This window comes from Eleutherodactylus coqui, chromosome 7, assembly GCF_035609145.1.
Source record: "Eleutherodactylus coqui strain aEleCoq1 chromosome 7, aEleCoq1.hap1, whole genome shotgun sequence".
In the NCBI taxonomy this organism is placed as follows: Eukaryota; Metazoa; Chordata; class Amphibia; order Anura; family Eleutherodactylidae; genus Eleutherodactylus; species Eleutherodactylus coqui.
The window spans coordinates 22,694,521-22,706,596 of record NC_089843.1 but is presented as its reverse complement, the minus strand read 5'-3'; the positions used below and the strand labels follow the sequence as shown (position 1 = coordinate 22,706,596).

Below are 12,076 nucleotides of genomic sequence, written 5' to 3'. Positions count from 1 at the left end.
TAGCAAAAAAGCCTTGAATCTATCTGCACCACCGCCGACCAACATAGAAAGAGACGGAGAAGCGCCATCAGAAGGAGAGGAAACGGAGCAAGTATCCAGAAGCTTCATGAGAGACCTAATCACTAAAGCCTTACAACCAATTGTCTCGGATCTCGCAGAGATCAAAGAAGAGGTCAAGCACACAAGTAGAAGAGTAGAGGCCCTGGAAGCCTCCTCGATCTCAATAATTTCACATTCAACAGAGCTCGAGCAAATGATCAGAGAACACCACCACCAGCTAAACCGAGCCTTATTGCTCCAAGAAGACCTGGAAAACCGCAATAGGCGAAATAACATCAGAATGAAAGGCATCCCGGAAACATGGGCTGCGGAGGCCCTTCCCAAGATCGCGACTGAACTGTTTGCATTACTCTTGGGGCAAGAAAGAGACGCCCAAATTACAATAGAGCGAATCCACAGATCACTGCGACCCCCCCCTGGTGGCTCGGATCCACCCAGGGATGTAATCTGTAAGTTACTAACGTACACAGATACTCAGGCCGTATTGGATTCTGCAAGGTGCAATAAGGACACACTGTATGATGGAGCACCAATTCAGTTCTTCCAAGACCTTTCCCCAACAACCTTAGCCAAACGGCGCCTATTGAGACCCTTACTAGAGGCACTGAGAGCCAGGGACATCAGGTATTCCTGGCTCTTCCCCTTTGCACTGGGACCTAACATTAAGGGTCGCCGGTATAACATTCGCACACCGGAAGATCTGCAGAAATGCTGGCTCATCCTAGAGATGGAACCCATTGACATCCCCTCATGGCTCCCGCTTCCGGAGTTCCCCACGCTCCCCTCTCTACTCTCGGCGGAGGTCGATCAGAATTCAGGAGACACCAGATCCCCTAGAGGAAAGAAAAAGAAAAACAAAGAGGGTTCTCTGCAGGAAATCACCTGAGTAACTGTCAAGCCGAAACTCATGGCTAATTTAATGTTGGGAATTTAGACAGAGGAGATGTTTACTCTCCTTCTGACTAACAGTGCCCCATTAGAGTTGATAACATTTGCGTTTATATAATCTTGGATATTACGACTTGTTGGTAGTGGCGAGGCCTGCCCCACCTGGGCCCAGTCCTAGCCTAACTGTTGTTAATCTGTTAACTGTTCCTCACCCCTCTCTTTCCATCAGGTTGCGGATTGGTGGGACTCCCAGTTGGACGAGTGTCGTTCTTGACAACGGGACACCGTACCTAATATTTGGCATTTGCCCGAGTAGTCCTCTAATACTGCAGTCTCACTCTCAATCCCCCCTGTGTCTAATTGTTTCTAACGGGCTTTCTAGTCAGTTTGTTCTTTAAAACCCATACCTCTCTGTCCCCCCCCCCTCTCTTCCTCCCCCACTCTTACCTCTACTCCCCCTTCCACCCTTACCGAGGTCCCCTCGGGCGCACTCGCTCTAACGCCCACACTATATAAAGCCCTTAAGGGATCGCCGAGGCAGACAGTACGCGTCAAAATCTTATTCTCTCTCTCTTATCTTTTGAACTTGCAGGTCTAGATCCTCTCCAGGAAATCGGATTCACCATGTCTCCTGTGCGTATCACGTCTCTCAACGCTCGAGGTCTGAATTCGCCTGGCAAGAGGCGTAACGTCGCCCATCTCCTCAAAAAATGTAAGACAAAAATCCTAATGCTACAAGAAACACACTTCAAAAAAGACAAACACTTTACCCTCCCAGGGTTAGGATTTCAACAACACTTTAATAGCACCAACCCAGTTTCGGCCTCCAAAGGGGTTGCTATTATGATACACAAGTCGGTTCCCTTTAAACTAGACTCCCTTTTGCAGGACGGAGAGGGTAGAGCGATATTTCTAAAAGGCTCAATCAACAACATAAAATTAACGCTAGCCAATCTCTACGCACCAAATGTAGACCAAATTCTCTGGTTAATCAGACAACTAGAGACTCTAAAACAATTCGCGGTGGGTCATATCATCTTAGGGGGGGACCTAAATGTTACACTGAATCCGCTTTTAGATTCCTCGACAAGCCGATCCCAAATCCCTCAAACAAAATTAAGAAGGCTGCATAGAGCTATGCGAGAGGTGGGGGTCTTGGATGTTTGGCGCCTCCGTCATCCCTCCACTAGGGACTACTCCTTCTTCTCCCAGGTACATGCTTCTTTCCAAAGACTCGACTACCTTTGCGCCTCCCCAGGTTTACTATCCTACATCAGGAATGCCTGTATTGACTCTATCACCGTCTCTGACCATGCCCCTATCCATCTAGATGTCTCTATACCACAGCCTGTCCCTAGCGAATGGAGGTGGCGCCTCAATGACTCCCTTCTAGATTCCTTGGAGGATATATCTAAGATAGAGACTCTTCTGGAGGAATACTTCAGTATCAACTCAGAGGGGAGTGTTGAAAAGCCTGTAGTCTGGGAGGCCCACAAGGCCTATGTAAGGGGGTTATTGATAGCGCTTTGCTCCAAAGTGAAAAAGCAAAAACAAAAACAAATAGATAACCTGTTATCACTAATAGCTACAACCGAACAGGCCGCTAAACACTCCCAAACAAAAAACAATCTGGACACACTAACCTCTTAAAGACACCAACTCCACTGTCTCCTTAAAGATAAGTACAACAAAAAACATCTGTATCACAAACAGGCATACTACGCTCATGGCAATAGAGGCAGCAAACTCACGACAGCCCTACTAAAGAAGGCTAGAACTAGGAACGCGATCCACTCCATAAAAACGCAGTCGGGAACCTCGGTCTCCTCCACACATGAAATTGCAAAAGAATTCCAGCTCTTCTACACGAAGCTTTATAACCTGGAGGAGAGCGAGACCCCCCTAATGGGGCAGAATATGACAGAAAATATAGACGCGTTCCTTGGGTCCCTAAACCTCCCTAAACTAAAAGCAGCAGAAGCCTCATCACTAACAGCCCCGATTACAGAAAAAGAAATAGAAGACGTCCTCAAATCTTTCCCTCTCGGCAAAAGTCCAGGGCCAGATGGCTTCTCACTAACCTACTATAAGGCCTTTATGAAACAATTAATTCCCAGATTAGCTGAATCGTTCAACGCCCTTCTGAGCGGAGCTGAACTCCCTAGGTAAGCGCAGGAAGCGCACATCACCCTCATATTAAAGGACAGCAAAGATCCCGAGCAGTGTAGCAGCTACAGGCCCATCTCTCTTATAAACCTAGACGTAAAGATTTGGGCCAAACTCCTGGCTAAGAGAATGGGAGAATTTATCCCTGCATTGATAACACCGAAAGAGGCAGGCTTCGTCCAGGGAAGAGAGGGAAGGGAAAATTGCTTAAGACTCCTCCGTGCTGCAAAATATGCACAAACACGTAAGATACCGGCTGCCTTCGTCAGCACTGACGCTGAGAAGGCGTTTGATAGGGTGAACTGGATCTTCATGGAAAGAGTGCTGCTTAGATTTAAGTTCCCTCCTACCCTTGTCGCAGCTATCTTCTCCCTCTACTCAAAACCGCATGCCAGACTTAAAGTCAACGAATCCCTATCGCCACCATTTGATATTCGTAACGGGACAAGGCAAGGCTGCCCTCTGTCCCCCACGCTCTTTATTCTCACCATAGAGCCGCTCCTCCAATGGATAAGACAGGATCCAGTTATTAGGGGACTGAGGGTCCACTCACACACCTTGTCGATGGCGGCATTTGCGGACGACATAATGATCGTGGTTACCAAACCAGAAAGGAGCCTACCCAGACTCACTTCAATACTAAAAGACTTTGGAGTTCTCTCAAACTTCAAGGTAAACTTTGCCAAGTCCATTATACTTAACATCTTAATCCCGAAGGCACAAAGCGATTCCCTGAGATCCAGTTCACCCTTCAAATGGTCAGAGACGGTGGTAGACTATTTAGGAGAGAAGCTTCCTAAAAAGATAGAGGACTTATACCTCCATAACTTCCAACCACTTATCGCTTAAATAAAATCCTTATTGAGGCAATATGATCTCCCGCTACTTTCCTGGTTCGGGAGGAAAAACATTCTAAAGTCCTACGTGCTTCCTGTAATTATTTACAAACTGCGCATGATCCCGATTCGCCTACCTCCCTCTTTCTTTAAATTGCTTAAATCGCTTTTCACAAGCTTTGTCTGGAGACAAAAAAGACCCAGACTTGCGTTCAGCTTAAAGGGGTTGTCCCGCGGCAGCAAGTGGGTCTACACACTTCTGTATGGCCATATTAATGCACTTTGTAATGTACATTGTGCATTAATTATGAGCCATACAGAAGTTATAAAAAGTTTTTTACTTACCTGCTCCGTTGCTAGCGTCCTCGTTCCCATGGAGCCGACTAATTTTCACCCTCCGATGGCCAAATTAGCCGTGCTTGCGCAGTCCGGGTCTTCTGCTCTCTTCAATGGAGCGGCTCGTGCAGAATGCCGGCTCCGTGTAGCTCCGCCCCGTCACGTGCCGATTCCAGCCAATCAGGAGGCTGGAATCGGCAATGGACCGCACAGAAGAGCTGCGGTCCACGGAGGAAGAGGATCCCGGCGGCCATCTTCACCGGTAAGTATAGAAGTGACCGGAGCGCGGGGATTCAGGTAAGCGCTCCGGTAAGCTTTCTTTAGGTCCCTGCATCGGGGTTGTCTCGCGCCGACCGGGGGGGGGGGGGGGGGTTGAAAAAAAAACAACCCGTTTCGGCGCGGGACAACCCCTTTAATGACAAGACGGAGAACAGAAGGGGGGATGGATTTGCCGAACATCCAAGATTACTACCACGCTATCCAAATTAGCTACTGGGTAGACCTGACACACCCGGCGAGAGACCCAATACTTCAAAACGTGGCGAAGGCCTCCCAGAACGATTCTTTATTGGAGGATCTGTGGTTCCCAACAAAACATCAATATAGGGCAAAAGGATTCAATCCCTTACTTTGAGGCCCCTGTGAAACATGGGATAAATTCAAACAATCGCTCGCGCCAGACCCTTCGCCATTGTTACCCATTAGAGGACTGGGCAGATTGGTAGGGATTCATCAAGACTCAGGCTCCATGAGCATCTGGAAACAATTTGCAAATAGTAAGCTGGAAGACATCCAGTATTTAGCACACAAATCATCAGAGGAGATTATGATCACTCTAACCCCCAATAACTCCCTCTCCTTCCTGCAAAAAGCACACGTGAAAAAAGTACTTAATGACTTCCAGGTTAAGTTCACATCAACCAGACCCAAGACACAATTTGAAAACGCCTTGAAAACAAATTCACCGGGCTCAAAGAAAATCTCTATCATAAGAAAGAGCTTAATAGCGCCCCCTCTACATGCTAAACCCAACTTCTTAATTACTTAGGAGAAAGAACTGGGGATTTCGCTCTCCGCAGCCGACACTAAACTAATCCTGAGCCTGGCATATGGCCTGTCCCCCTGCGTTCTTATGCAGGAGTGTCATTATAAATTATTAGTCAGGTGGTATAAAACCCCCTAATGGCTCTTCAGCTATAAATTAGCCCCACTCAACAGATGCTGGAGGTGCGGAGGAGATGTAGGCTCCTTCCTCCACATCTGATGGGAATGCTCAGGTATCTCGGGATACTGGACGGAGGTAGAGAGAGACTTGAGAGCTCTGTCCCTGGACCTCACTAACACCAGACATGGTCTTCCTGTGGAAACCATTGACCCATTTTAACCCGCGCAAAAACAAGCTAATCGCACAATTGATTGATGCGGCCAAAGCATTAATACCACTGAACTGGGTCCAACAAACCCCACCCTCAGTAAACAAGTGGAGAGAAAAGGCCGACCTAATATGCAACCTTGAGGAGATCACGAGCTGGTCAAAGGGCAACCAGGAGGACTTTATCACTACCTGGTACTCCTGGAGAGACCTGAGAAGGAAAGCCACTGAACATCAACACCTGGCCTTGGGTCTGGACAGGGGAGGCGGGGCGACTTCCCCGCCCCTGCACCTGCCAGTTGTGGAGGAGGCGGGCGACAATACGGAATCTCAGAGCGAAGGAGTTGGCCTCGGGCGTTGAGCGGTGACGCACCTACACCTTGGAACATGGAACTCCGACGAGCAGAAGGTAAGGGAGAGAGGGTCCTGAAGCAAGTCGCCTTGGGACTCCTTCCCAGCCCCCTGACCCCGATCCACCCTCTCCTCCCCCAATTTTCCCCTTCTTATCCAATTGACCTACCCTCCCCCTCCCTCTTCTTCTATAATCATAACTCTACGATTTTGAGCCACATATCCAGTCCTAGGACTATTCTCCCTCGCATACTACTCCCGAAAGGGATACCTCACAGTGTTTTCTGTTGATTCCCTCCCTCGGTTCCGCCCCCGACATCGGAGGTGGTCTGAGGAAGGAAGGAACTAATCTTTCAAAAACAGTTGTGGTACATGGACACTGCCAATAATTCTTATTTGTAATTCTTGAGTAATGTGGCTATTGCGTATGTTAACCTGAAAAATTCAATAAAAAACTTTGAGTTAAAAAAAAAAAAAAGATATCATATATTCTCCCAACCATCCTTTATAAAATTCGAATGCTCCCTATCCACTTACCCAACTCGTTCTTTAAAAATCTTCGCACCGTCTTCTCTGGATTTGTGTGGACACACCGAGCTCACAGTACTTTGATTAAGAGGAGATGGGGGGGGGGGGGGATTGATATGCTGTGCGTCCAGGACGTCTATAGGGCAACACAGCTGAGCTATTGGCTGGAATTAGTATGCCCAAAAAAAGACCCATTGCTACAGCACCTCGCTGAGAGTACATATGGGGAGGCCTTAACAGAGGATCTTTGGCACCCATCGAGGAGCCAATACAGCTTCACCAGTTTTAACCCACTACTGAGGGGCCCCTGTGAGACCTGGGATAGTCTGAGGAGTACCCTGGCTCCAGACCTCACCCCAAAGCAGACACGGTTTGTAAATTATTAAAAATACTCACAGACTCGGTGACCAGAACTATCTGAAGGAGGCTATCCGGTATAAAAATAGGCGACATCCAGGCATTAGCCCACAGAAAAGCGGAATAAATCCTACAAACACTGTGTCCGGATAGACATCTCTCATTTCTACAGGAAGCCCACGTGATAAGAGCCCTAAAGAATTTTCTTAGTTCATATAAATCTACCAGACCAAACACTATGTTTGAAAAATCATTCAAAAAGGGAATGCCACGACACAAAATGATTTCTAGAATTCATAAGAAATTTATCTCACCACCATTGCCTTCCAAACCAGGCTTCATTAGCTCATGAGAGAAAGAACTGAATATTTCCCTATCAGAAACAAATATAAAACTCATCCTTAAACTATCCTTTGGGCTCTCCCCATGTGTCCTTCTACAAGAAGGCCACTACAAATTGCTGTCAATGTGGTATAAAACCCCACAGTGGTTATATGCATACAAATTAGCCCACCATAACAGGTGCTGGAGATGCGAATCCGCAGTGGGGGTCCTACCGCCACATCTGGTGGGACTGCATAAAACTATCCAACTTTTGGAAAGAGGTGGAGAATATACTAAGGACCATTAAACCGGGTTTCTCCCTAACACCGGAGAAAATCTTCCTATGGAAACCCTCTACAGACTTTCATCCACTCAGAGATAGACTACTTGCGCTTCTCATTGACGCAGCTAAAGCTCTGATCCCACTAATGTGGTTACAGAAAACCTCCCCCTCTTTCCAACAATGGAAAGAAAAAGTTGATTCCATATATAACTTAGAGGAGCTTACTAGCTGGAAAAAGGGAAAACATGACGAATTTGTGGAGATGCGGACCCCTTGGAAGTGGATACCTTGAAACTAAATAGAGGGGGAAAAATCTATTGGGCTGATCATAAACCTAATACATAATGATGGAGAGAGATACATATATCATAAGAGAGAGATGAGCGGACAGAACACCGCTACTAACCAGAAGGTGACAGTTGTGCTACCCCGGACACGGATGGAAGAAGCGGACAATGGCCTTGCATGTTGGGAGCTGGGTGAAGGCCATAGAGTCAATCCGAAACGGTAGGGGGGAGCAGAGAGAAGGAAGGTAACTTAATGGCCCTCCTCCCCCCCTCTTCCCCCCTCCCTCTTCCTCCCCCCTTCCACCTCCTCCCCCTTTACCCCCCTTTTTTTTCTTACGTTAATTACTCATAAGTTCAAGAATGTTAATTCATAAGTTCTAAAAACTGTTGAGAGAGGAAAGGACATGATAACTACAAATTCTTTGATAGGGGATGACTTTCGTGCCAATTGTTCCTCTTCTTACTGATGTATGTCATGAAAATGTATTAACATGTCTCGACCCTCTGTGTTTATTGTATGAAAGCATTTAAAAATCTCAATAAAAATTGATTTAAAAAAAAAAAAAGAATTGCGGAGGCTGACTACCACTCTGCTGCCCATGTTGCAGCTCGTATTCCACTATTGCTCTACACTGCTCATACTGCCTGGCCACCATGGGCACATCGCACAGCAGTCGGTGCTCTGGTAGCTGAAACCGACATTGCAGGGTCCTCAGGGTGGCAGCGCCTGTGGTAGACTTGCGGAAATGTGCGCAGATGCAGCGCGTCTTGCCGAGCAGGTCTGACAAGTGGGGGTAGTTTTTCAGAAATGGCTGAACCACCAGATTGAAGACGTGGGCCAGGCATGGCACGTGTGTGAGGCTGCACAGCTGCCACCAGGTTACGGCCGTTGTCACACTAACCATGCCTGGTTAAAGGCTCAGCGGCGAAAGCCAGAGGTCGGTCTGCTCTGTCAGACCCTGCAGCAGCTCGTGGGCCATGTGCCTCTTGTCGCCTAAGCTGAATAGTTTTAGCACGGCTTGCTGATGCTTGCCCACCGCTGTTCTGCCGCGCGCTACTGACTGCTGGCGACATGCTCACAATTCTTAATTTAGAGGTAGAAGTGGCAGAGGAGGAGAAGGAGGGGGAGGATTTGGAGGAGGTGGCGTAAAATGCCGCAGATACCACCACCAAGGTAGGACCCGCTGGGTGTGGGTAGGACATGAGCGGTCCCAGGCTCTGACTTGGTCACAGCCTCCACCAAGTTCACCCAATGTGCCGTCAGGGAGATAGTAGCCCTGCCCACGAGTACTTGTCCTCGTGTCTGTGGTTAAGTGGACCTTCCCAGTAACCGTCTTCGTGAGGGCACGATTTATGTTGTGGGAGACGTGCTGGTATAGAGCTGGGACGGCACACCGGGAAAAATAGTGGCGACTGGGGACCAAGTAGCGCGGGACCGCCTTCATGTTTTTGAAAAAATCTGTTTCCACAAGCCTGTATGGCACCATCTCCAGGCTGATTCATTTGGCAATGAGTATGTTTAAAGCTTGTGCATGCCGGTGAGTAGTGGCGTATATGTGCTTTCGCTCCAACGCTTCTGTTAGCGACAGCTGAATGCTGCGCTGTGAGACATTGCTGGATGGAGTGGAGGATGGTGGAGGTGAGGGTGTGGGTGCAGGACGGGAGGCGCTCGTGCCTGTGTCCTGGGAGGGAGATTGGATCTGTGTGGCAGGTAAGGGCACAGGGGAAGAGGCAATGGTATGACCCGGAGGCGGTAAATGGCCTTCGTCCCACCTTGTGGGGTGCTTGCCCATCATATGCCTGCGCATGCTGGTGATGCTGGCAGTGGTGGCTCCCCAGCTGATCTTGGTGTGACACAGGTTGCACACCACTGTTCATCGGTCGTCCACACTCTCACTAAAAAACATCCACACCTTTGAACATCTAGCCCTTTGCACGGAGGCTTGTCGCAAGGGGATGCTTTGGGAAACAGTTGGGGGATTCTTCGCTCTGGCTCTGCCTCTACCCCTGGCCACTCCACTGCCTCATCCAATCTGTCCTATTGCTGCACTTGCCTCCCCCTCTGAAGCCCTATCCTCAGTAGGCTTAGCAAACCAGGTAGGGTTAGTAACCTCATCGTTCAGCTGCTCTTCCTCCGAATCCTCTGTGCGCTTCTCCCTCGGACTTACTGCTCTTACTACTACCTCACTGACAGACAACTGTGTCTCATCATCCTCATCCACAAAAAGCTCTTGAGACAGTTGCCGTAAGTCCCCAGCCTCATCACCCGGACTCCAGGAACTTTGCAAAGGTTGGGAATCGGTCACGACAAACTCCTCAGGTGAGAGAGGAACCGTTTTTTTCCACTCACGGCAGGGACCCAAAAACAGTTCCTGGGAGTCTGCCTGCTCAGAATATGTCATTTTCATGGAGTGAGGCACTGCAGCCTAAGAATGCTATTACTGACAGGCTGGGAACAGGCCTAGATGCGTAATACAAAAATTGATGCACTACTGCTCCCAGCCAGCCACAACTATAATGCACATGGTCAGATGTAGCCCTAAGAAGGATCGTTGGGGTTCTTGTACAGAGGATCAGGAGGATTGTATAACTTTTTCCTATATAAGTAGCTGTGTACATACACTCTGCCTTATGCACTGCACACACAGAACAGTATAGCTGAAGTGGCCTGCACAGCCCGAGATGCTTAAAAAAATTGGTGCACTACTGCTCCCAGCCAGCCACAACAGTAATGCAAACTATGAAGAGCAGCCCTAAGAAGGACCGTTGGGGTTCTGAGGACAGGATCCTACTCTAATACTATCCCTATATCAGCAGCAGCACTATCCTTAACCTTTGCCAGCATGCGTCTGAGGCGAGCCGCGGTCACCTCATTGGCCCAGCCACTCACTACTGTGGGGGGGGGGGGGGCTGGCACATCACAGCAGGAAGTGGTAATGCCTTCCCAGCATGTCTATTGGCTAGAAAATGGCGCTAAACATGCGGGGAAGGAAATGCAATTGTCTCGAGTACCCCGTGGTGTTCCTCTCGATTAGCGAGCATCTCGAGTACCCTAATACTCGAACAAGCATCAAGCTCGGACGGGTGTGCTCGCTCATCTCTACTAGAATGCAATCTAATTCCACTAAGATATAGAAAATGCACATGTCACTGCCTATTGGTGGCTAAATTATCTATCACCAGAAAATGGAAATCAAAGCACCCTCCCAGCATCAAAGACATACTTGATATAATTACGGTCATTACACCTATTAAAAAGTCATTGCTAACACCAATGGAAACCAAAAGAAATGTAGAGCTATGCAGCGTCCTTGGCTGTGCTATTTGTTAAAGTGATGTTTTATTAGTTTTCTATTTCTATTACTATTTGTTGCAAAAAATGTGATACACAAATGGATGGCTCAACAGTTTATGCATAGAAAACGCCATAACTATTTCTTGTATATGCACTTAACAGCGAAACAATTGTCAAAATAACAAGATCATGCTATGTGTATGTTTCTCAAAACTCTACATGCAGACTGTACAATGTACGTAATTACAAAAAATTCTAATATAAAAAATATTTGAAAAGAAAAATAAAAGTCAAAATTGCTGTTATTTTACTCTTTGAGCACATCAGGCAACACCTGAAGAAGCTGAGAAACAACTTGTAATGTGCTGTGAAATATGCTGGTGCTATATTAATAAAGATTATGAATACCTACAGGAGGATCTGCAAGCTTCAGTAACCCCTGTCTATGTGCCATGTGTTAGAGGCACACTGAGGAAGAATGGTGTTCATGGAAGGATACCACAAAGGAAGCCACTGCTGTCCAAAAGAACATTGCAGTCCATCTCCAGTTTGCCCGAGACACCTGGATGCTTCACAATGCTTCTGGGAAAATGTGCTTTGCACAAGAGATAAAAGTGAAACTTTTGAGCAAAAATGTACAACACTGTTTGGGAGAAACCAACACCAAAGCCACATCCAAAGCCTGGTGGAGGCAGCATCATGGTTTGTGGCTGCTCTGCTCCTCAGAGAATGGACAGCTTGTAATCATTAAGGGAATAATGAATTCTACGGCAGATCAGAACATCTTATAGGAGAATGCTGGGTGATGTAACAAGACAATGAAATAAAGCACACAAGTAAAACAGCTGAAGAGTGCTAAATAATAAGATTTATGTTTGGAAATTGCCAAATCAGAACCATGATTTTAACCCCTTGTAGATAATGTGGCATCACCTGGAGAGTGCTGTGCATGCTGGACATCTCAGGCATAGTAATGAACCTAAATCAATTTAC

The 12,076-nt window shown here is 47.4% G+C and overlaps 1 protein-coding gene across 1 annotated transcript in view; it reads right to left on the bottom strand.

The window, feature by feature from the left end:
• LOC136573434 (vomeronasal type-2 receptor 26-like) overlaps positions 1-12,076 on the bottom strand; it is a 92,765-nt gene that overhangs the window by 17,125 nt on the left and 63,564 nt on the right. The gene's annotated exons all lie outside the window — the stretch shown is intronic.